The sequence below is a fragment of the Tachypleus tridentatus genome, chromosome 2 (assembly GCF_004210375.1).
Source record: "Tachypleus tridentatus isolate NWPU-2018 chromosome 2, ASM421037v1, whole genome shotgun sequence".
NCBI classification, from domain to species: domain Eukaryota; kingdom Metazoa; phylum Arthropoda; class Merostomata; order Xiphosura; family Limulidae; genus Tachypleus; species Tachypleus tridentatus.
The window spans coordinates 123298412-123323106 of NC_134826.1; the positions used below are offsets into that span (position 1 = coordinate 123298412).

Below are 24695 nucleotides of genomic sequence, written 5' to 3' on the forward strand. Positions count from 1 at the left end.
ACCCGGTTTCTAGTGATGCGAGCCCACAATGTACCGATACCGCTGTGCCACATGGGGGGTTAAAAGTTAAAAGAAGACTGGCTTTGCTACTCACTGTCGAAAGGAACCATCTTTTGAATTATATACAAATTGTTTTCAAAAACAATGGAAACTTCTTCACCAGTAACTAGTTACTCTGGCTGGAAACATGCTGCAAGGGACTTTAGACTGCATGAAACAAATACGCTGCAGCCAAGCTGCGTCACCAAATTTGTTATCCATAAAATCAAAGCCAGACGAATCTGCAAGACTCTAACAGAAAACACAGAGTTAGAGAAAACATACTAGCACCAAGTTCTAGAGCTTATTCTCTCAATCATAAATATTCTATTATCTGTATAATTAGGAATACTGGAGCTATCGACTGAGTATGATACATTTCTTCCTAAGCACATTCGAAAATGTGCAAATAAGGGAAAAAATCATGTATCTTACTTACCTTCAACAGTTTGTGACCCATTAATAAAAATCCTACACACAAAAAAATCTTCTCACTGCCATTATGGAGAAAACAAAACGTCCAAGTGTTATTTAGTGTTTTTTGATACTACTCCAAACATATCCCCCCCACAGATCAATTGACAATAATCTTTACATATGTTTTAGATGATCGCCCTGTAGAGAGGTCTGTCACGTTCTTACTGATAAGCAATATTACAGAATCAGAAATTTCAGAGTTCTCATTAAGTTTATTAAAAAGGGTGATATAAGAATTCACGATCACCGTGAAAAGTTTTATAACAATGCATCCAACATGAGCAGCAACCGTGTTGGGATGCAAACCTTGATTAAAGAGAAACACCCCTAGCAGACTCTGCTCCCTACTCTGCTCATTCATTCAGTTTGGTTAGACAATAATGACAAACTGCCACTTGCACTATACAACAGAATAGTGACATATGAAAACGTCAGTTGTAAACACGAATTTTTACGAAACTTAAGTCCATGCCTACAGACGACCTCCGTAATGCCACCAAAAGTCCAATGGAAAAACTGTTCAATTTGCCGCCTTTTTCAAGACAGGATGTGTTGAAAGAGTATGCTAACAATGGTATGTGGTCAATGTCTGAAAGAGCTTTCTCACCTGCCCTGATAATCTTAGTACTTAGCCTCATACCAAGCAATTTCTCTGCCTGAAGATAATTCTAGACACGAAAAAGGTTGAAGAACGCACTTCAATCAACATTATGCCAAGACAAATTGAATACACTGGTTCTTTTATATATGCCCCCCGCTAGTACAGCGGTATGTCTCAGGATTTACAATGCTAAAATCAGGGGTTCGATTCCCCTCGGTGGGCTCAGAAGATAGCCCGATGTGGCTTTGCTATACGAAAAACACACCCTTTTATGTATATAAAATGCCTTGTTAGAATCGCTTGACACCATATATATATAAATATATCACAAATTCTTTTGCTACAAAAAGAGCCAGGAAGACATTAGTTTAACCAAGTACAGATGATATGATCAGCTACTAATGAGTTGTTGAATTTGTATGTATCTGTTCTATTTTTATCTCTATGCTTTGTTGTCCACACGCATTTTTTACTTGTTTTAGAACATCATCCCTTTCCTATTCAAGAAACATTTAATACTGTTCATTAATTTGTAGAAAAGTCTTGAAAATCTACAGCTATTATTTTATTATTGTATCCAAAAGCGAAACGTATCTCGATGTTTAGATGCGTTTTTTTGTTGTTTTTCACTTTGGTATTCAGTCGCGATCACAACAGGCCCATTAGAAGAATTTAACCCGGAGCATGTCTGACCCTTAATTAGCCACTTCCACCACACTAGAAAATAATACGATATACAATGATCTATCTGCGTCGGCGTTTACGTCCTTGTGCGACCTAGGAGGATTAGCTTCAGTCCAGATGTCATTATTCTATAATAGACAATAAACTTAATATATTTTTTTAGAATTTCACGCAGAGCTACTTGAGGGCTACCTGCACTAGCCGTTTATAATTTAAAGTTATGTACCGTATAAAAGACAACTAAACAACACAACTTACCGTCAATTCCTGTAATACTCTTTTATGAAGTGACAATAGGATTGACCATCACATTATAAGGCCCCATGGCTGAAAAGGCGAGCATGTTCAATGACGATGTTCGATTCTACGACCCGCAGATTGCGAGTCAAGCGTTCTAACCAAAATTACCTAATGGTTGCATGTGGGAAGATTAGTGATTAAAATAATATAACGAGCAATTAATCTGGCGAGTGTGATAGCGTAGATAAAGACAGGATGTTTATCCTGTTAGAAATTAAATAGTAATTTCATTACAGAATACGGCGCATTAATAAAAGTGTTTCGAAACTATTTTACCGTGACATTTTATAAAGCTATTACAACTGAAAATAAGAAATTAAAACTCGCAAATTATCACTTCCAATTAAGCTAAGTAATTTGAATTCTTGTCATTTTTTAAAACCAATTTAAAGTAATTAAAATGTCTAAATGTAGCTCTAGACCTATTTGACAAGTACTACACAAACCAGACAGAGGTAAATGAAATCCACTCTTCAACTCTCTCTGGAACTAACTCATTGGGCCCGACATGACCAGATGATTAAGGCACTCGACTCGTAATCTGAAGGTCGTGGGTTCGAATCTCCGTCACGCCAAACATGCTTGCCATTTCAGCCGTGGGGGCGTTATAATGTGTACGGCCAATCCCACTATTCGTTAGTAAAAGAGTAGTCCAAGAGTTGGTGGTGGGTGGTGATGACTAGCTGTCTTCCTTCTAGTTTTACACTGCTAAATTAAGGACAACTAGCGCAGATAGCCCTCGTGTAGTTTATTGCGAAATTCATAACAAACAAACATTTTCAAAAATATGCGTATGGTCACAGTAGATGTCAATACAAAATTGTCACTTACTGAGTGACTTGTTAATTCCTACATATCTTATTTCTTCGTCGAAACATAAACTCGCTAATCACAAAACGGATCTAAAAATGGCAGACAGCTCTCTAATAAGCTTTCCAACTCAATCATATATCACTATTTTGGACTCATTATTTAGGCTTAATTAATAATCAGATATAGAGGTGTAGGAAGTAAAATAAAAGTGGGTGGAGGTGGGGGAGATTTATTTGACCAACCGATGTTTGGGAATACCCGTTATAGCTGCACCCATTACAACTGGGGTCTAGGGCTCGTTTGATGGCTCCGACGAAGCAACAAAAGCATCTAAATAAAAAAAAAAAACAGCTTAAAACAACATCATTAACCCCACATTTATATATAAAGCTACACACTCCATGCGGAAAAATGTAGTCGTATTATAGGGTAACAAGGTTGTGTATGACAAAAATGTACGTGGGTTTCGAATAGATTATTTTAGAAATGATTGAAGATTAGAAATAAAACTTGATAATTTATCAGTAACGCAAAGGCAGCGAAATCGAGAGAAATGTTTCAGAATGGAATTCTTTAAGAAGGTACAAAAAGACAGAAAAGTAAAAGAGTTTGTGTGTTTTCTTATAGCAAAGCCACATCGGGCTATCTGCTGAGCCCACCGAGGGGAATCGAACCCCTGATTTTAGCGTTGTAAATCCGGAGACAAACCGCTGTACTAACGGGGGGCAAACGGAAAAGAGAAAGAAATGCAGCTTATTCCACAATAATGGAGCACATAATAATCGTATGCACATAAATATATTTGAAACGATTTACAAGTCTACGGTATTCTTCGAACAATTGTACACATAAATATAGCAATACTATCTGCTGTATGTCTCTAACTACTTCGAAGGATGTGGATGAATCTTCACCAAAACCGGTATGGTGTTCATTAGATGTAGATGTACGTACAAAATTTCGGTTTTATAGTTTTTATGGACGTTTTTTGCATTTTTTAATAAATATTTGGCACCCTTTAAACGAATCTTCATCAAATGTAATATGAAGGTTTATTGGATCCATGCGAAGATACACAAAAACTTTCAGTTTTGCGATTTTTAGGGCGTATTTTTTAACCAATACTTCGCTTCTATTGAAGGATCTTCACTAAATTTGTCACGAAGATTTATTCAGTTCGTGCGGAGATACATGCAAATTTGCGATTTAAAATTTTATGTTTTGCAGTTTCGATAGGCATTTTTGCGGTTTTTTTTTTGCAATTACATGTGAGAGAAACAACTTTTAATATCCTAAAATCACCCTTAAATTTACACGAATTTATATAACTTTTGTCCATGGGACGGGTACTCCAACTAATCCAAAAATATAATTCAACGGTACAATGTTATATTGAAGGTAATTCATGATAATATCTGGAATAGGGCCCGGCATGGCCAGATGGTTGAGGCACTCGACTAATTATCCCAAGATGACGGATTCGAATTCCCGTCACACCAAACATGCTTGCCCTCCCAGCCGTGTGGACGTTATAATGTGACGGTCAATCCCACTACTCCTTGATAAAAGAGTAGCTCAAGAGTCGACGGTGAGTGGTGATGACTAGCTGCCTTCCCTCTAGTCTTAGACTGCTAAACTGTGGACAGCTAGCGCAGATAGCTCTCATGTATCTTTACGTGAAATTCAAAAACAAATAATCCCTTGAACTTTCGTCCAAGTAATTAAAACATCTTAAACATTGATCAAGGTAGTAACTGAAGTTTCCGCACTTAATTTAAATAACAAAACTATTAAGGAATATTAAAGAATGACCAAAAATAGGTCGAAAACAAAGATGTTGAATTGGTTTTATTCCTAAATAAACAATAATCTGATGAAATTATTATTGAATTAATTAAATGATAAAGTATGTCGAAAGCAGATGTTATTGCTTTTACTATGGCACTGGTTTTTAATCACCATACTAAAGTTGTAGGTTGGGAATCTCAAACTTTTTTATTCGCATCAAGGGAACCAGACTAAAAGAGTTGAAGAACCATTGCAGTTTCTGTACTTCCACGGGGTCCAAGTGTTCTGTTTGAAGAGTAACAAATCTTTTTTACATTTCTTGCTTTTGAAGTTCATATGTCATGCTGTGTTGTAGCCTACAAAATGCATAGCTCCAATCGTGATTCAGGGTATTCGCACGTTTTACTGACATCATAACAGTACAATATGCAACCTTGAGCGTTCCACAGGCGACTTCATTCAGTATCTATTGAATGACTGGCAGCAACACACTATTAGATAGTGGTGCGAGAATTTAAAACAGGTAACCCTCCAGTCGGCTTTCGGGCCCTTTTCGGGGAAATAATACAGCGCTGGCAGAAAGTATTAAGCCTAGTCACAAATATAATTTTCGTGACCAGATACCAGGACGAGATATCCCACTACCAAGTAATCTAAGCTCTTGCCCTCACCCCAAGCAAAAGTTCACGTGTTTACCTATGAAAAATGGTTAAAAATAGACCAATTATTCAGTATTCTATATTTTCTTGTACTTCTAAGTTCGCCTCAGTTTGTATATGTTTCACTTCTCTGGCATCAAAACCAATTGTTCTGGTCACTAGTAAATAAAGTATATACATACACAATGAAATGAAATTATATAATAAATTTAACACTCAGTGTACACAATACGAATACTTGTACATCTTATAACAACATCTACAAACTCTCATCAAATTTACGAAGAACAAATTATTATGTACTTTTTCACAGGTTACCTAATCTTATGAATTACAAAAACTAAACTAAACCTCTGGTTAGGATTTCACAATTGTCAAATTAGAAGGAATGTGAAGGGGAGGAACGCCTACATATTACGTGACTTTTATTACAAATGTTAGGCGTATGAAAGTAATATCTGTCGGTTTAAAATAATCGTACACAATAGTCTATCTGCGCTTAGTTTTTCATATGCATTAAAGCCCATAGTTTATTTAGTGTTGTAAGTCCCGAGGCTCACTACTGGATCATTAAGACCGTTTGAATGAAGCGCCACCTCATAACAACTTATTTAACGTTTCACTCTTGAAACAAAATTTTCGTCTTCCATTTACACAATTTGCTGCAGATAACTTTTTCATTCGGCACAAATTTCGGCTTCTATATATTCCAACGAATTATTATACCTAATTTCCCACCATCTATAGAAGATACAGGAATTTATAAAACTAACCTTAGTGAATGTGAAAGCGTTTAATATGATAAAAAGAATTTAGTTGTTGTAGTATGATTTTAAAACATTTCATCAGCGATATTTACATGTCTGTCAGAACACAAGACAAAACCCAGCTTAGTTACAACTATTCTGTTGAATATTGCTAGGCTTTGAAACTGAGAGATTAGTTTCAGTTATAACAAAAATAATTACCATTACTTTGTGGCAACTTTGTGTCGTTGGTAAAGAGATAGCATATTTCCGTTGTAGCGTCTTTTTAACCCAGTACGTAATAACATAGCTTGTCAATCAATGGCTTGACTTAAAAAAACGTAATTGTATGAGTTTGTGGAAAGCTATACGAGGGCGTTTTGCGATAGCAGTCTCTGATTTTGAACTGGTAGATTATATAGGTTAAAAGCAACTGGCAAGGAACACGTACCGACAAACTCTTGGACTAGTCTAATGGAATAGCGGGATTCTGACCGTCATTCGTACGACAAACCATGACTCCAGAGTGCGGAAAATAAGTGGTTTGCGACAACAGTATACGAACCTTGGATTCTCGGACTACAGAGTAGCATTATAATCACTAGACTGCTCCTCAATCAGAACTTGAGGAAAACGTCTAAAATCACATTGAACGCAAGAAGAAAGATTCCTTCACTTTTTCAACATAGCGGAAATAATAACTTAGTGTTCAAGATAAAAATATGTGTAAGTTATTCATAAAGCTGCGTAATGTGCCACGTTCAACTTCAGGCGGAATTTGATGTGAACCACTAAATTACACAACCAACAATCTAAGTAGATAAATGTCACAGATAAGTTATAAATGGTATACATAACTTTTGCGAGTGGAGCCTGAAAGAAGTCTTTGAAAGGTCTCACATATAGTTAAAACTCGGTAACAAAAACAGTTTCATGTCAAAGCTGCAACATGATAACTTTAAACAGCCAGGAATTTTAAGCCACTTTTTTCGTGAATAACTAACAGTTTTATTTTTTATATACATATATAATTCTAAAAATATGTTTCAAAATGGTATTCACATGTGATGAATTGTAGATTTTTGTATTACGGGTTTGAACCAAAGGACTAAACGTGATTTACACACAGTCTTGTTAAGTAACACGTTTGTTTATCAGTACAAAACTATAAAATATGGTATATACGTCTTCTGTCTATCGCGGGAAATCAAACCCCGGATATTAGTGATATAAGCATGTAAATTTATTTTGATACATCGAGATAATATTAAAAAATAAGGAATTTTCAACTCACAGTAATCGCCTAATGATAAGGATATTTGAGCTGTAGAAAAATTCTATACGATACACGTCATGCAAATTCTAACCACTGGTATATTAGTTCTGCTTGGAATATAATGATATCAGAATATTTTTTATTACTTCATTTGTTCGTTTTAAAATTTTCGAGCAAAGCTACATGAGGGCTATCTGCGCCAGCCGTCTCTAATTTAGCAGTGTAGACTAGAGGAAAAGCAGCTAGCCATCACCACCCACTGCCAAAGTTTAAACTACTATTTTACTAATGAATAGTGTGATTGATCATCACAATATAACGCCCCCACGGCTGATAGAGCAAGCACGTATGGTACGAAAGGGGTTCGTACCTGAGATATTCAGACTATGAAAATAATTTTAGCTAACTTCATATTTCTAGGTAGTTCGACGGCATGATGAATTCAGATAAACATAAATTAAAACTATTTTTTACCTTAGCGTATTCTGAAACAAACAATATTTGTAAAAGTAGATAAAGGTCTTATGTTTCACAAAAAAAAAAAAAATCACTTCAACGTAACACGTCCAGGAAAAAAGAATGTGATTAGCTAAATATTAAAATCAAATTGCTTTCTTTAGTTCTTATGGCATTAATTGTATATTTAAAGCGTGCGGTCCAACCTGAAATGATAATCGTATATTTTCCTTTTATTTTTTTATTTGGGGAAGAAAAGGTATTTGCTTCAATTATTTTTGTTTGTCATTGAGAGTTAAAACACGGAGTAAATTACATATATATATATATATATATCAGAACGGCTGCTATGGGTATTAACACATTTATTGATAAGGAGAGAACAACGTTTCGACCTTCCTTGGTCATCTTCTTAACATGAAGACGAACTAGGAACGTCGAAACGTTCACCCCTTATCAATAAATGTGTTAATACCCATAGCAGCCGTTCTGAGATACATTTTTATTTCAAGCGGCCGCCCGACATGGTTAAGGCGTTCGACTCGTAATTCGAGGGTCGCGGGTTCGAATCCCCGTCGCACTAAACATGCTTGCCCTTTCAGCCACAGGGGTATTATAATGTTACGGTCAATCCCACTATTCGTTGATAAAAGAGTAGCCCAAGAGTTGGCGGTGGGTGGTGATGACTAGCTGCCTTTCCTCTGGTGTTACACTGCTAAATTAAGAACGGCTATCGCAGATAGCCCTCGAGTAGCTTTGTGCGAAATTCAAAAACAAAGCTTTCTCATTAGTTTATGACTTCAAAATTAGGGTCAGATATGCAAGGATAATCATTTGTGTGTGTGTGTGTGTGTGTGTGTGTGTGTATGAATATTCCTAGTTTTCTATTTTCTTCTAATATCATAGTAATTATGCTAAATTTATTATTTGTATTGTTTATGCGCAGTTTTCACATAATGAGAGATACATTAAGTTGATTTCATTTTCGACTAGAATATAACTTCTATGTTAAAGAGATATCGCTGTAATATTGCACGTTGTCCAAAATCCTGGACAAAAATGTCCTTCAGTGGTCATTCAGGTGATACTTGACGAATGGAGCCTCAACTAATTTATACTGAGAACGCAATCTAAGTGTCGTAGTGTGTCTTATTATTGGCAGTCTTCGTATTTTTTATTCATTGGTAAAATTAAAGCCGAGTCCAGTCCATGTAACGATAACGAATTATTCGTTTCTTTAGAAACATTCATCACAACCGTGTTCCCTTGCAGAGCATAATTTCATAAACTAAACTGACCAGTACTCAGTGATTACTTAAATCTTATTAACTTCTTATTGAATACTTCACCAACACTGAACTAGCTTGGTCATTACTGATCACAATAACAGATAGCTCTTGAGTAGCTTTGCACGTAATTCAGACAAAAACAATTTCCAGTGGGTTTCTCGTCATCAAGTATTAAATTGTGTATATATTTTACATATGCAGTTAGAACATAATACCTTAACTTTTAAACTCAAAATATGTCCTTCAAGTAAAAATAAAAAGAATTAAATAAACATTCAGGAGCCGATTTTAAGTTTCAATTTACAACAATTATATTATTTTACGCTGTTCACGATTGTAACTTGTTTATTATCCTCAATTTTCTATAGAACCATTTCCATTGTAAGACGCGTAGATTCATCGTCGTGCAATTGTCATTTATTGTGCAGTTTAACGAACGAACAAACAACTTGGCGATATACAAACATCACTAGTGCTGTAAAACTAGATAAGAATAATTTCATAAATCCGATTGATATGATACTTTTAATTTCAGTACAGGAAATGCATGATTCAATTTGATTGGCCTGAATGCATTTTATTATATCAACCATGAACTTAACTGCTGTTTTCATTACTATTTTTGGTAAGCCTATTGAATATTTTATTGTTTGCTCGGTGTGTGTAATATGAACTATAATTGTGTTAACTATTTCAGTCTTAGGATAGTATCGAATGAGACTGTTAAAGTCCACTATAGATCTTTTTAAATGTTACCGGCCTCAGTTCAGGATCGGGACCAGCTCTTCCTGGCAAGGATGATGAAGTCGGCCGGGCATAAAACTGAGGGAGCAACATTCTACGTTTCATTACACACCTAGTATAGTATTTATGTATTTTCATCTTCAGCAAGCTCTCTCTTCAGTGTCAACCCTCTAATCTAAAATAAATTATTACCTATTTTAATGCATGATAAGTAGTTGAGTTTTTATTGAAAATATTTGAAGTTACACGCTGCTTTAGTTTTGAAGTATCCGTGAAACGCTTGCCTTTGAAATCGGCTTTAAAATGAATAATGTAATATTTATGACTAGACGTTTAGTTGCGTTTAAATCTTTATCAAATGAACTTTACTTACATCATAATAATTGTTAATTTAACGTTATTCTCAACAGTATTATCATGTTGCTTCATTCATAACACAGTTCCCAATTACAAATTTATTAAGGTAACCACCTACAAGTATAACTTGATCATAAAACAATGTTTAATACATATTTTTGAATTGTTGTTATGGTTAGTAGTCTATACAGCCACCTAACTCCAGTGACATAATTAGGTATTTATGCGCCGGGGCAAGTTTAATATCATAAACTAACTGGTTCGTTCCCCGCATTTTACGTAATCATTAAAAGTTCTGTTTATAATAATATATAATAATAAACATATATGGGAAATGTTTCCCAAATCATTATTACCAGATTTAGTTATGAAATATCGGTTAAAATAGCTGGAATTCTGAATCACTTTCCAAGCTGCGCCCAGGACTGCTGCCCAGCTCGTGTCTCCCTTGTCACTCTACTGCCTACCCCCCCTAATTACTAATTAAACAGACGTTTCCATTCGAATGGATAATATATCAAAATTTTATAAAGGAATCCCAAGGTCGAATCGCACACACTGTTAATACAGAAAATAGTTTTCATCGGGACTTCTCTAAAGACAGCAGTGGAGTAGCAGCCGAAATGTAGGATAAAAACTAGTTAATAATCAACAACTAACCAATAATAAAAAAAAAGTCAGTAATTAATGATTGGGCTTAAGTGATTGTAACTGGTTGCTACAACCTTACCGTAAGTTATATGACTGTTATCTTATACTATAAACATATTATCTTATTATATTTAATAAATTAGTTAAACAAATTTCATTATATTCGGTTATGATTAATTACATTTAAATATATTTGTAATTGTTTGTTTGTTTGTAATTAAGCACAAAGTTACACCATGGGCTATCTATGCTCTACCCACTACTGATATTGAAACCCAGTTTCTAATGTTGCAACTCCGTAGACAGAGCTGTTCTAATGGGGGTGGCTTGCAGTTGAAATTAACCTTATAATAATGGTTTCGGCGCAAGCGTTTCTGCATCGTATTTCAGTTTAACAACATTGGCAACTGATTCTCACGTATTTCCCAAAATCTGATTGACATGCCCAATCTGTAAACCACAGATATTGACATTTACACCACTTTTGTTGTTGTTTTTTTAGAATACGCAAAATATATTTAAAAACTTGAATATTTTTTTTTCTCAAATTATTATGCAGATGTAAAGTAACAATTTATGTCATCAGTTTATGGGCGGGAAAGAAAGATTATTTTATTTTTCGTTCCCTTAACTAAAGAAATTTCAATGCGAAATACGTAACCTTTAGTTGTGAAAGAAATACACTGTATTTTAGCGTACCTTTTAATAGGAAGTCATCCATTAGATTTCAGTTTTCTTGTTAGATACGAGCGTGGGAGTACGGTTGATTGTTTCTTACTGTCAATGGTTCTGACTATGTAGGATATCGTACACAGGTTGAAGTAGATTTGTTAAAAAGCATAAGAAACGAGCACGGGTGATTTTCTTCTAAATCTTATCATCCAGTGTTCAAAGTTGTATCACGTGGGAAGTTAATACATACAGAGCGAACCAGATTTCTATAGCGTTAAACGTAATTCTTTATTATATCACATTACATATACAGCTATTTGCTGACGTAAGGGTGTGAAGACAGAATTGTTTATGGTACCCGCCTACGTAAAGAAATTTCTACTGAACTTTAAAACTCCGTATTTACACGCCCGTTTTGACTTACGTCACATAGATCATTTTCTTTCAAGACTGCCACCTACTTAGGCAATCTTAAGTTATTTTCAAGATCTGTCTGACAAAGGCAGTAATGTTAAGAACAAGAGGGCGTCTTTAATTAAGAACTAAGCACATATATGCAGATGTACTTAACAACGTATGAGACCACGTGGATTATTCAGAATTATCTACTGATCTATATAAAACAGACAAATTGCTCAACCTTGGACACTTGTTCCATCGCCCATAATTCGGGGAAACTGCCAAAATAAAGTGGTTCATGACAAAGTAACGGATTTCTTGCATATTTTTCAATGTATAATAAGCACAAAGAAGCTTTCATAAAACCAAAATCGTAAATATATGTAATATTAAAACGAACGTGTTAGAGATTTAATTGGGATTCTCCCACTTACTCAAATACATAATATTTATATAACGTTCTGATTGTTATCAGGCTTGATCCAGTAATGTGGAAATCGGATGAAATGTCACCATATAAACAGAAATGCTTAAAACAACTTTATATCGCAATTGAAAAAAAAATTTACGTAATGAATATTCAATATAAATTCAGCTCACAGCTGTTTGTTAACGAATTATGGGAATTCTACTCACAGTTAAATCTTCCGCTTGAGGTTATTTTAACTTAAATCTTTTGTTGAGGTAGTATAAATTTATATCTGTAGCACTGTAAGACTAGAGGGAAGGCAGCTAATCATCATTACCCACTGCCAATTCTTGGGCTACTCTTTTTACCAACGAATAGTGGAATTGGTCGTTACATTATAATGCCACCACGGCTGGGAGGCCGAGCATGTTTGGTATGGTGGGGGCTCGAACCCGTGGCCCTCAGATTGCGAGGCGAGCGCTCTGACCACTTGGTCATGCCGGGAAAGTCGTGTAACACAAAGACAAAATATTTCGCATAATAAATCATGGAAATCGCGTTCCACTGATTTGTAGAAATTAGATTAAGGATATCATTATAGTCATTGTTCAATATTGCCACCGTAATTTTCCAATACTGCGTCCCTGAAACTTCCTAGAAATTGCTGGAACTTCTATTATCTTAGTATTTTACGATGGAAGAATGGTTGCTGGACAGCTTTTCATGATAATGTGATGACTAGCTCATACCACTATTTTGTATTACATCTTTCAAAAAAGAAAGCATACTTAGTACTTCTGAAACTCGCACATCAGATGTCAGAAAATCAGATGAAATATATTGTGTAAATCATGAGGAGTGGTACTAGCCGTCTGAAACGTTAGTCCCATACTCCGCATCAGATGGATCGCACATAAAATGGTAAGAAATCATACAAAACACTTATGAAAAAAATTTGAAGAGTCAGACGGATAGTTAGTCCCTTCTTATAATGCCTTAAACGATTGCAAAAAAAGGAAATGGTATAAAAGGAGAAAAAGTGCTAAAATATCAGCTAGAAATTTTGAAGTGAGGTTTAGCAACCAATTATTGTGCTTCATAAAAGGTAACAGCAGGATGTCTGAAATTTAAGGTTCTCAAAATGGTAAAAAATCAAAATTTAATTCTGACAAAATCGCGGTAAGTAATTCTAAGGTTGGAGTGTTATTCCAGACCATTATATATATGAAACGTCAGAATCAGAAATTCTGAAACTCAAGCAGAAAAGAATAGCATATCAACAAACATTTGCCTACAGATTTAAGATAAAGTCTTGTCCCCTATAAATATTGTTCTTAACCTCCCAAATTCATACAACAAAGACTGATGTTCAGTTAATCTCCATTTAAAATACTTTAGAATTTTCAACAGCTACAACGAAAAAAAAAGAAAATTCAGTAAAAACAAACAAACACAACAAAAACAGAAATTCAATGGTACAATGATGGAAATTTATCCTCAAGATTTCCAAATTTTCAGCATCAGGAAATTTGAAATGTGCGGGGAAATTAAGTAATAGAAACTCTTAGCAAATATTCATAAAGAAATTCAGAGATGAGCAGAAGTAAGTTGAATTTGAATTATTGTGAGATATAAAAACTTTCTCAGTGTCTCGAAGAATTAAATTATGTGTACTTGTCCTGTATAAAACAGGCAGATGCTCCACTTCCATAATTATAACAAAAATATAACTGTTTTAACGGCTCAGCACAACTAGGCGGTGAGAGTGTACGACTCCCACTCTCAGGGTCGCGAGTTATGAAATTCTGTCTTCTCAAACGTGATTGATAACTCAGCCGTGGGGGCGTTATTCTATGACGGTCAATCTCACTATTCATTGGTGACAGAGTAATTCGAGAATTGCCAGTGAATGGTAATAACTAACTAAATTAAGGGCGACTAGCGTAGCTAGCCCTCGGTACTTTTGCACGAAATTCAAACTAAAACCTTTTTTACGGGTGTATTTATATTATTTTCACAATTGTTTATACATTTTTAGTACTTTTATAAACAAAATATAAATAACAGTTGTGGATTTTCTTAAACCATTGACTCAGACATAATGAAAAGTGAGATAACATGCCCCTATTCGTTAAATGAACATCATTGATTTTGGTGAGTTTTATGCTGCCATCTAGGGTGAATTAATTTAATTATTCAGGTTATCCCGTGCATAAACACATAATGTTGGACAGACGCGAATGTGAATGACATACGCACAATTTTATTTTATTTTATTTCAAACTATCAGAGGTCCTAAACATATTTCATAAATCAAGACAAGCAACAAATAAGTTAATCTGCTGCTCACAGAAGAAATAATTAATAGCTTTAACAAAAATAAAAAAGAGAGTACACTATCCCATGCTTTCTTGACGTCGTTTCGGTTTTCCGCAGTGTCTGTCACAACGATCTAGAACATTAAATGTCTCAAATGGGACTCCCAAGCAGAATTATTATATGGTTGCCAAACTTGTTGGAAGATAGAAGTGACAGAGTCAGAGGCATCGCTAGAGACTTAATATTTGGGGCTCGAGCCAATAAGCCCGGGAATTTTCAGCGTTTGAGTGTGTTATCGATCATGGTTTTCTTTTCTGATTTTTCAACGTCAACTGGGGTTTCGGGGTACTGCTAAATAGAATCAGGGAACGGGCCCCGTATGCATAGTCAAGCGACACCTCTGGTCAGAGTTAATGTTGAATGCGTAATTTACCCCCGTGGCAGGTGTTTCTTAGGTAGGAATTGTTAGCCCTACTCTGTTCGTTATGCATGTCAACGCTATGCCTATCAGAGACCCAAATGTTTGACGCAAGAACAATGGAGGAAGGTGTTATTCAGTGACGAGACTCATTTCTTCGTACAGGGTCAAAGAAGTCTGCATGCTTGCAGATCTCCAGGTGAGAAACTTCGAGAATCTCACATCAATCAGTTCGTAAAACATCCCATGAAGAAGATGTTTTGGGGATTTTTCATCAACTGTGACGTAGGAGGCTTACATATCGTAGAAGGTATGATGCGAGGACCATCGAAGTTTTGCAGAGAAGAGTCGTTCCAGAATTGAAAAAGAGATTTCCATATGGATCTGGCATTTTTCAGCAAGATCTGGCTCCGTGTCACACATCGAAACTTGTGAAGAATTTTATGACTATAACGCAAATAAAGGTGCTGGAGTGGCCTGGAAACTCTCCGGACTTAAATCCTATTGAAAATCTTTGACCGATTTGTAAGGAAAGACTTTGGGGAAAAGAAATAAAACGCAAAATATTGAAAAAATCGTAATTGTCCGTCTTGTTTCAATTAATTTGCACAAGGATGTACATACGTAATTAAAAAGGTAACTTATATGTGTGCGTAGAAAGTTTTTGAACTTCATTAAATTACGCAAAAATGAAACTAGAAGTGCGGACGACATCACCTGACATGCATAAGGAAAGAGTGTTTGTAGATAGCACTATGCAATTGCAAGGGGAAAAGTATATAGGAAATGGATCTGTCACCTCTCAGCGCCTCATCTCAAACAACAGTGTTTATGTGTTGGGGTTTCGTGAGTAATATTTTCGTTTGTTTATAGACACTTAGAACTTCCTGTCAACTGAGTCATCCTGTTGAGTTTTAAAACTACCTCAGATACTCGAAGTTTAAAAGCATCGCTAGACCTTGATTTTTTTCTAGGTAAGCCAATCAGTTTGTCGTTTTTAATGTACCATTTCACTCAAATAGCCTTTTATATTAGATGTATTTGGTGGGTATCACGTGTTGTGGAATAGAATTGACACAATTAAGTTTAAATTCACAGTTATTGAGACGTCCCACACGACCATCAACCATGTTCACACCTGTACACGCCTAACCCTTTACAAAAATACAAAGCGAAACTTTTATATTTTATAAAATTTATGCATTAATGTACAAAATACCACAACCAAAAGAGTTTCATACGCGAAGCACTGGTTTTTCTCCTCGTAAAAATCATAACATTACAAGAAAATATAAACCCATTTTCCAGTATTTCTTATCTGAGGATTATTTCAAGCTAACATTTAATGTTAATGTTAACTCCAATAAACTTTAAATTTGTACTGGTTAAAAATTATGCTAACCCTTTCTGGCTTCCAAAAAACATTTACACATCACGTAGATACTACAACTTTTTAACAAAGAAAAATATTGTAATATGTAGTATCATAAACAATGAAAATAATAAATAATATATGAATGAAACTTTGAACAAGGATACTAAATATAACACAAAAATAAATCCTTTAACAAAGAATATGTTATACCTAAATAAACACTTCAACAAAGATACAACTACACATGAAGTAACATAAAACCTTATAACACTGAAAATTACATTTAAACTCTTTAACACGGAAATACATCATTTCAGTAGTTCTAATTTTTTAAAAACTGAGACAGTTTAATAATAATATAAAAAACACTCTTTAACACTATATTTATTTGTCTTTAAGCGCAAAACTCTCTGGGTTGTTCCGAGTGGTGGGATTCAAAATTTTTAACAACCGGTTCTATCTCGCTTTACACATACTCATTTTTTGCAATGAAAAATAATAACAAAAATATATTACTGAAATAATTTATTTATCATGCTTCAAATATTTCCACGTTTAACCCTGTTGTCATCAGCTCTGTGTTTTTTCTTAGCGACGTTTGAACTGAAGAAGTGGGATCCCATGAATCCAAAGGGAGGCCAGTCAAATTAATTATCATCAGGTTTGCCACATTCTCAACTGTGAGGTGGCTTCTTTTATCTGAATATATGATATTCATTTTTGAAAACTTTCTTTATGCCTCTACAGAACTAAAAGCAACAGTATTGATGATATTTTTAACCTTTTGTACCGTTCCTGAAGTCTCTTAATTATGGCAATTCTGTAGGACATTTTCCACATAGTCACGGAAATCATTAATGTTGAATTTGTGATGAAAGAACTTATTGAATTCATAGTTTTTCTTCAGTGACTTTCCAAGATGATAACAACTTCATCAATATTCCAAGAATCTGACTAAAAAGTGGTTACTAGTTCATGAATTTTATTGTTATTTTCTTGTACATTATTTTTTCATTTTAAGTTATCACAATCCATCAATCTGGCTTTCATATTTTTTATTGCTGCTTCAAGTAGTTTTTGACGAGGAATGCCTACATATCTTTGGTTTTCGATAAACTCAATATTCCAAAAGGCGTGAAAATCAATGGTTTCATCAATTTTTTTTCCAAAGGTTCCTCTATTTTCTTTGAGCATTTCAAATGTCTTAATGGCCCTTTTTATTAGTTCTTCAGTTCTTGCTAAATTTAAATTTTTGGCTTGAAGGGCATTAGAAAGTAAAGAAATTTCTTGTAGTATATCTATCGTTATTGCTTAATCCCCCAGGAAAAATTTGTTGCAAAGACGGCTAGCCATCCCTGAATTCTTTCTCAGTAGAAAAATATTTGTATAGTGCTGGATAAGCACGTCATACAATAAGCATTGACCTTAGGCTGCAATCAACCCATCTTGGTCACAAAATTCTACCAATTTTCAGAATTTCTAGTCCAATTTCTTCCGAAATGTTGAAAAGTTCTATGTGGTTTTTATTTGATTGGTAAAAAATCACATAGATTTTATCTATGAACACTTTGAAGTGATTCACTTGTTTTATATCAGTGACAGGAGGATCATATAACACCAGTTGCAAGCGGTGACTTAAGCAGTATCAGATTATTATGTCAGAAAAATCATTTTTAAGTTTAGTGCTCACTCTTACATTTGTGGCCAAGCATTACACTTGCACCATATGAGCAGAATGCGAACAAATTATTTTTCAAATATCCACTATCGAATCCTGCATCATGCAAACTTTTTAATAGAGTATGTACATAGTTTCCCCATCCTACCCTTTCAACTTAACCAAATCAAGAAAAATTATGGGCGACATATCACAGTCTTCAACCTTTACAAAAATTATGATCACTGGTTTACTAGATATGGATGAACCTTCATCAGTGATGACACAGTTTTAAATTTTTCTTCATTTGTTTTAGTAAATATTTCATTTTTAATTTCCTTTGCAATGTTGTCAACTATTTTAACAGCAGTATTCCGAAAATGGAATCTCACTTCCATGTCCAACCCATTATTTATTTGTAGCTTAGTCTCATTTTCAACATCAGAAAATGGCCTGCTTCGTTTTGCTAAACTGTATATTGTATTAAAACCTTTACGTGTAGAACTGATATTTTTTGGTTTATTTTATCTAGGCATTTGGTAATTGCATCATCTGCATGATCTTTCGACTGCTTCAACACTGTAGCTTCTCCATTCCATCGATACGTGAATTCCCTTCATGTTTATGGAGTCAAATTTGGCATAGTGATCACAACCAAGTTTTTTGCTGTGAACAACCAAACCATAATATTTTTTCTTGAACTCCTCGGCCTGCTTTATACACCAGTAACCTGGAAGAGCAGTTGCTGGATCTTCATCATAGTTTTCGAAGTATTAGAAGCGGAAGTTTCATCGCTTTTTGAAGTTACTGGTGTTAGATGTGCAATTGGATCTAACTTTGAATTTTCAGCTCTTGGGGTTTTTCTTCCAAACTCCAGTATATCATGTTGCGGTTTCATTTTAGGGGCCGAAGTCTGAAATACCAAAATTCCTTTATCAAAAAATAAATGTATTAATATAACTTCTTATTAAACTTTCACCACAAGGACTAAAAATATAAAATTATTTCCTAATTACATTTATAAATTTTCATATGAAAACTATTTTTATAATCATATTTTAATTTTTTTGGCCGCATATAAACAGAGAAAATTAATTTAACGTTAACTATTTTTGCAAGCATTGTTTTTAGGTGACTCTGTTCCGCTTACGCAATGAATTTTATGTCATAAGTATAAATCAACAAGCACAAATATAGTTTTACCAAGCCATGTAATTACAACACAAATGTAGTACTATGGTGTTATGGTTCATGTTTGTATCTATTATTGGAATAGCTTTTCTACGTGAGTACTAGCCTACTAAGCCTAGTATCCAAATTTTGTATCCTGTCAGTACGAAAATACAAGCAAAGAGAGATTCAGTATCCCGAGCAGAAACATCAAATGTATTTTATTCCCTTAGACGGTCAGATGTCATCACGCACTACGCTTAACATTTTTAGTAAAATGAATATTAAATGACATTTCATTGTGTGAATAAATTAAATGTTTAACCGGCAGAATTTGGCTTTAAAAAGGTGAAGGTAGCAATGTTAACCAACCAGTACTGAAAATATCGACAACGAAAGCATCAATACAGGCTAAATCTTCAATCCATGAACTTTTAATTTTGCTCTAGAATAGCAAAACCTACAAAATAACAATAAGCATCACAGTTTAACGTTAATAGCGTAGAAGTCTACACAGACTACATCATTTTTCAAACTTAACTTCTTTTCTCTGTCTGCTCCAAGTATGATAAATGACTGATTCCAAATGTTCACACAGGAAAATGTAGGCCTACATTAGTCTACGGCAATGCTCTTCTTCCTTTGTCTAAGATATCTGATCTGTCACTTGTAGAGACCCGTGCAAATCCGGTCTCAAACGTTATCGTAATAATTTAGAGTTGTGTTATTGCGCGTGACTTGACGTAGCAAGAATCCCAATAGTGACAGATGATTAGATTGCATGAATTCCCATAGTGACAGTCGATTTATAGTACATCTAGCATCAGAGGGCTAAGAGCCGATAAAAACCGGTTCGGCGAACTCGTGAAATTATAAGAACAGGTTCTTAAGAACTGATGTAAACAGGCTGAATCCCACCACTGGTTGTTCCCACTATAGGTATCGAAACCTGGTTTTTAGCGTTATGTGTCTGTAGACTTACTGCAGTAATATTGGAGAAATAACAGTAGCTATCAAAGTTGCAACTGCAAATATGCAGGCTATAGAAATATAAAAAAATACCATTATTTTAGTACCATTATATATCAAACTAAACCAAAATAAACTTTTATTAAACATCGAATAACATACAAAAAAGATAATTGGATAAGAATACTAAATAATTAAAAAGAAATAAAGTGCATTTCATTACTATTAAATAAAAGTACTCAAAACATATCCATAAATTAATGATATAGAAAAGTTAAACATTATACTAAAAAAAAAAAGGTAAACTACCTTTCCCTACAAAACACACCAAACAGAAAATAAGTGAAAATGTAGAAATATATAAATATACAAAAGTTATAACAGTATAGAAATAATAATATTCAATATATACACTCATCCAAGGCACCCATGATGACCGATCACCTTTGTCGTTATTTTAAACTTGTCAGTAGATTCTTCAGCATAGCAATTGTTTGACAATTTGCTGTTATCGTCTTTACGATGTCTTGCACTTTGCAGATTTACTGCAAGACTGCAAGGTGAAGCAGTCTATGACAATGGTAGGTAGAATGGTCAGGAATGCTACGCTCGACTGCTGCTGGGTTATTGTCTATGGCCTCATTGATATTAGTTCAAATGTTGAACCTGCAGAAGCTCTATGCTTCATCTAATTGGTGGTTTGGGAGGTGGGGCCCCTAAAAGCCAAGTTCCTTCATTGACTTGGATAGCTTGGCGATCAATGAGGTTCGTCCCTTCATTTAGTATTTATGCTGCCAGTCTGTTGTTCAGAAGTTATATTTTCTGTCACTGTTTTAGTGGATGCTGGTGGAATGCTGGTAGATACCCTTTCTCTGCTTATCGTCACTGATCAAGGTAACATTAAGTCTGGAAAGGCCGTCTGAGGCTTTGGTATGTAACGATCCTTGGATGCCCGACTGAAGGATGTGTTTCAGCAGCACAGTAAATTCTTTCAATTTTTATTGTGTCACTAGTAGGTAGGTGACAACCGGTATGAAAGTGAGGATTGGTTGATCCACTGGCGGCTCCACTATCTGTATGAAGGGGTTGTGGTGGGAGGGTTTTGAGTTGCTCTCACCAAAGTGACCTGGCTTTTGGAGATATTAGTACCAACCCAACACTTGACTTAGCAAGATTCTAAATGTTCAGTTCATCAGTAAGCAATCTAATTACATCCACGAGTCCAGTAAGCAGAACGATAGGCCAACTTTTTCATGTTTAGTTTGGTTGAAACGTGGAACCAAACGTATGTACTTATTCAGATATGTACATTGCCTTATACGTTTATCTCTATTACATGTAATTACATATAATAGTTTTCAACAGGTAACTTCCAGCTCATGTTTGGTTAATTTTAAACTCGAGAAATTTTCTTTTCAGGTTTCATGAAAAAGATAAACATATACCAAGCTTGATTAAAGTTAAATTTTTCAGTTAAAGTTTGTCGTAAGTCAAGATTAATAATTTGTGTTGTTATTATAATATATATCACTATATTCACATTTCTCTCACTGCATATAAAGAAATTATAGAGCCTGTAGGTTTACCAACAATAGAAATTTTATAATGACTATGTGCTAATCACCGTGGAGCTCTTACTTCAGTGCTAAATCAAATTACTGACATTTGTGAAATGTCTCAGAAATTTTATTAATTCACCTCAAAGAAATCACTTGATAACTCGGAAAGCAAGGGCTGAAAAACTCCTTTGACTGTTTTGAAACCTCTAACTATCTATCATTTTCAGCTATGCAAGCTATCAACGCCAGTACACCTACTGGCACCAGCCATCATAAACTGTACGAATTAAAAAGTTATCATTCAATATCTACTGGATATTTCTTATAGCTGAATTATTCTTGATAGCTTGTAAAGTAATGGTTGCAAAGCCCTTTCAGAAATCAAGAGTCCGAACAACCTTTTAAGTGTTTTCTAAGTTCTAGAGTTCTAGCTATCATCTCTAATTGTAGTGACACAATACTACTGTGCTAATGCATCAGCCACAAACTGAATGAACGTGTTAACCAATAAAGAGGGTCTCAGTCCACTTTATACAGATAACCTTTTACACTCTCTTGGAGTGGATGAGTGACATCTGGGACTATTCTCTAGACAGGAAAAATAACAATTTCTTTGCCGAAGATCACCTCTACATGGAACCCCCTGTACAATATTTACATCAGTGTTGAATATCTCAACTCTAATATAGCCAGAATAACTGCCACCAAATGTCAGCACAAATGCATGTAACAATTTCATCATTCTCAATTTTTATGCTGTGGAAAGTCTGGATAATTTGTGACTCAGTACTCTAAAGATCACTAACTGTGACACAGGCTGAAAATCACTGCTCAGAACCTTTTATTCTTATACAAACGCTATGGGTTATGTGCATTCACACTACATCCCTTAATCCGAATTGGGCAGTTTTTATCTTGCTATATGACATGGAGTGATAGAACTAGAGCTAGGCTCTTCAGCTCTTAGAACATTATTTACGGCATTTTTCTAATAGCGAAATCCCCTACTGTATGATCTATAGTTCTAGCAGAAATTGTCTTAACTCCTACAATCAGAAAACGGATAGCGTCTCGCCATCTGAATTTCCATGTGCTTGGTCTGGGCAATAATATATTATTAACTCGTACTCCTACGATGCTGTTATTCAGTATAATGTCATCCTTATAAGGCTTTAAATTTCACCAACAATTTAATGCTACTTGACCCACTCAAATAGTGAACTTTTTATCATATAAGTTGTGCCAGAAATGTTTCATAAAGACGACAGCAAGCAACTTCTCTTCTTCATACCTTATCTGCAGTCAGGATCCTTAACTGTATGACTGACGTATGTAATTATTCATTCTACCTCCTCCTACAACTGTGATAACACTATCCTGATTTCATGATGTGATTTATAGTCTTATCTTGGATATGCTACATTGGAGATTATACTAAAGCACTTTTCAGGGACTGCAATACTTGTATGTATTTCTCACTTCACCTGAGAAAGAATGTTTATGCCTCAGTAAATCTGATAAAGATTTGATGATATTGAGAAGTTGGTCATGAATCATACATAATATAATGAAAACAAGACAATTGTGAACATTTAATTTGGTCACAAGTTGAGGCCAATCTCATACCACTTTTATTACAGCAAGATTCTTGGATACTCATTCTCTACCCATAATATAGCAAAGAGATTACATTTTTGTATGCATTTTCATGTTCTCAGATTCATACTCTTACATGTTTTTCATACATCAAGAACTCGCAAACATAGATCAGGTACTTCTCCATTGCAATTCTTTCAGTGTAAGCTCCTTAACCTGTTGAAATGACAAGTGTTACATACGTCGAACAGTATTATACAAAACTCATGCAAATCATCTCTCATATTGAAAATAATTATGGGGACACTCTCGTCATTCATTTTACTTGCCTGTATTTAGATGTCAAATCTAAAGTATTGAACCAATAGGGTTCTTCCAATGTGGCCAGACATTTATCTGTTCGCAATGGTGAAAAGACAAGAACGATAATTAGATAGCGTGATTGTAACATTTATTTACCCATTTTCTTTTGCTATTCGAGTTCATTTTATTGTTCAAGAAAGCCATATTTCCAATCCTCTCCTTATCTCCGGAATTTTTAGTTAATCTACTGGACATTACCTAAACATCACACAATTTAATTATATGTATACTTCTAATATATTAAAAACTTTTCATTTTGATTAATCCTCAAGTCGCCTGTCAAATCTAAGGGAATCAGTTTGAAAACAATTACACAGAAAATTTATGATTGGATTTTAAAAATAACTTTTGCTTAAAATCATTCCTGATCAATATGTTTGTGTTTTCTTATAGCAAAGCCACATTGGGCTATCTGCTGAGCCCACCGAGGGGAAACGATTAATATGTATCATACACATCCTCAAGATGAATAAAGTATCACTTTCAACTAAAAAAAATAATTAACCCCACTAGTCTAACCTCAGTGTCAAAAACACGTTTTTTCTTTTGCAATAAAATTAAAACAATAGTACACCTTCCTTTTAATATTATGTATTTTTTATATTTTTTGCTAGATAGATTTTTCTTGGGTTGACGTTTATTTAAATAAAATATCTGAAAATATTTTAGATAATATGCTGTGTAATTCAGATCTGAAAGAACGTTGATTTTTATATAGAGTAAAGACATGTTATAGCGAAGATTGCTTTGAATTTTGCGCAAAGCTACATGAGGATTATTTGCACTAACCGTCCCTAATTTAGCAATGTAAGATTAGAGGGAGCGCAGCTAGTCATCACCACCCACCGCCAACTCTTGGGCTACTCTTTTACCAACGACTAGTGGAATTGACCGTTACAGTATAACGTC

At 34.6% G+C, this 24695-nt stretch overlaps 1 protein-coding gene across 8 annotated transcripts in view; it reads right to left on the minus strand.

The window, feature by feature from the left end:
* The window catches only part of LOC143244997 (early estrogen-induced gene 1 protein-like), a 75795-nt gene extending 63858 nt beyond the window's left edge, over positions 1-11937 (minus strand). For 6 of the 8 annotated variants that reach the window (XM_076490697.1, XM_076490698.1, XM_076490700.1 and 3 more), the window contains exon 1: positions 11580-11937. The gene's annotated coding sequence lies outside the window, so the exon portion shown is untranslated. Of the gene's footprint in view, positions 1-2059; positions 2220-11579 lie in introns of those variants that run through there. The other 2 variants (XM_076490701.1, XM_076490704.1) reach the window with 2 other exon arrangements.
* Between the last annotated feature and the right edge of the window lie 12758 nt (positions 11938-24695).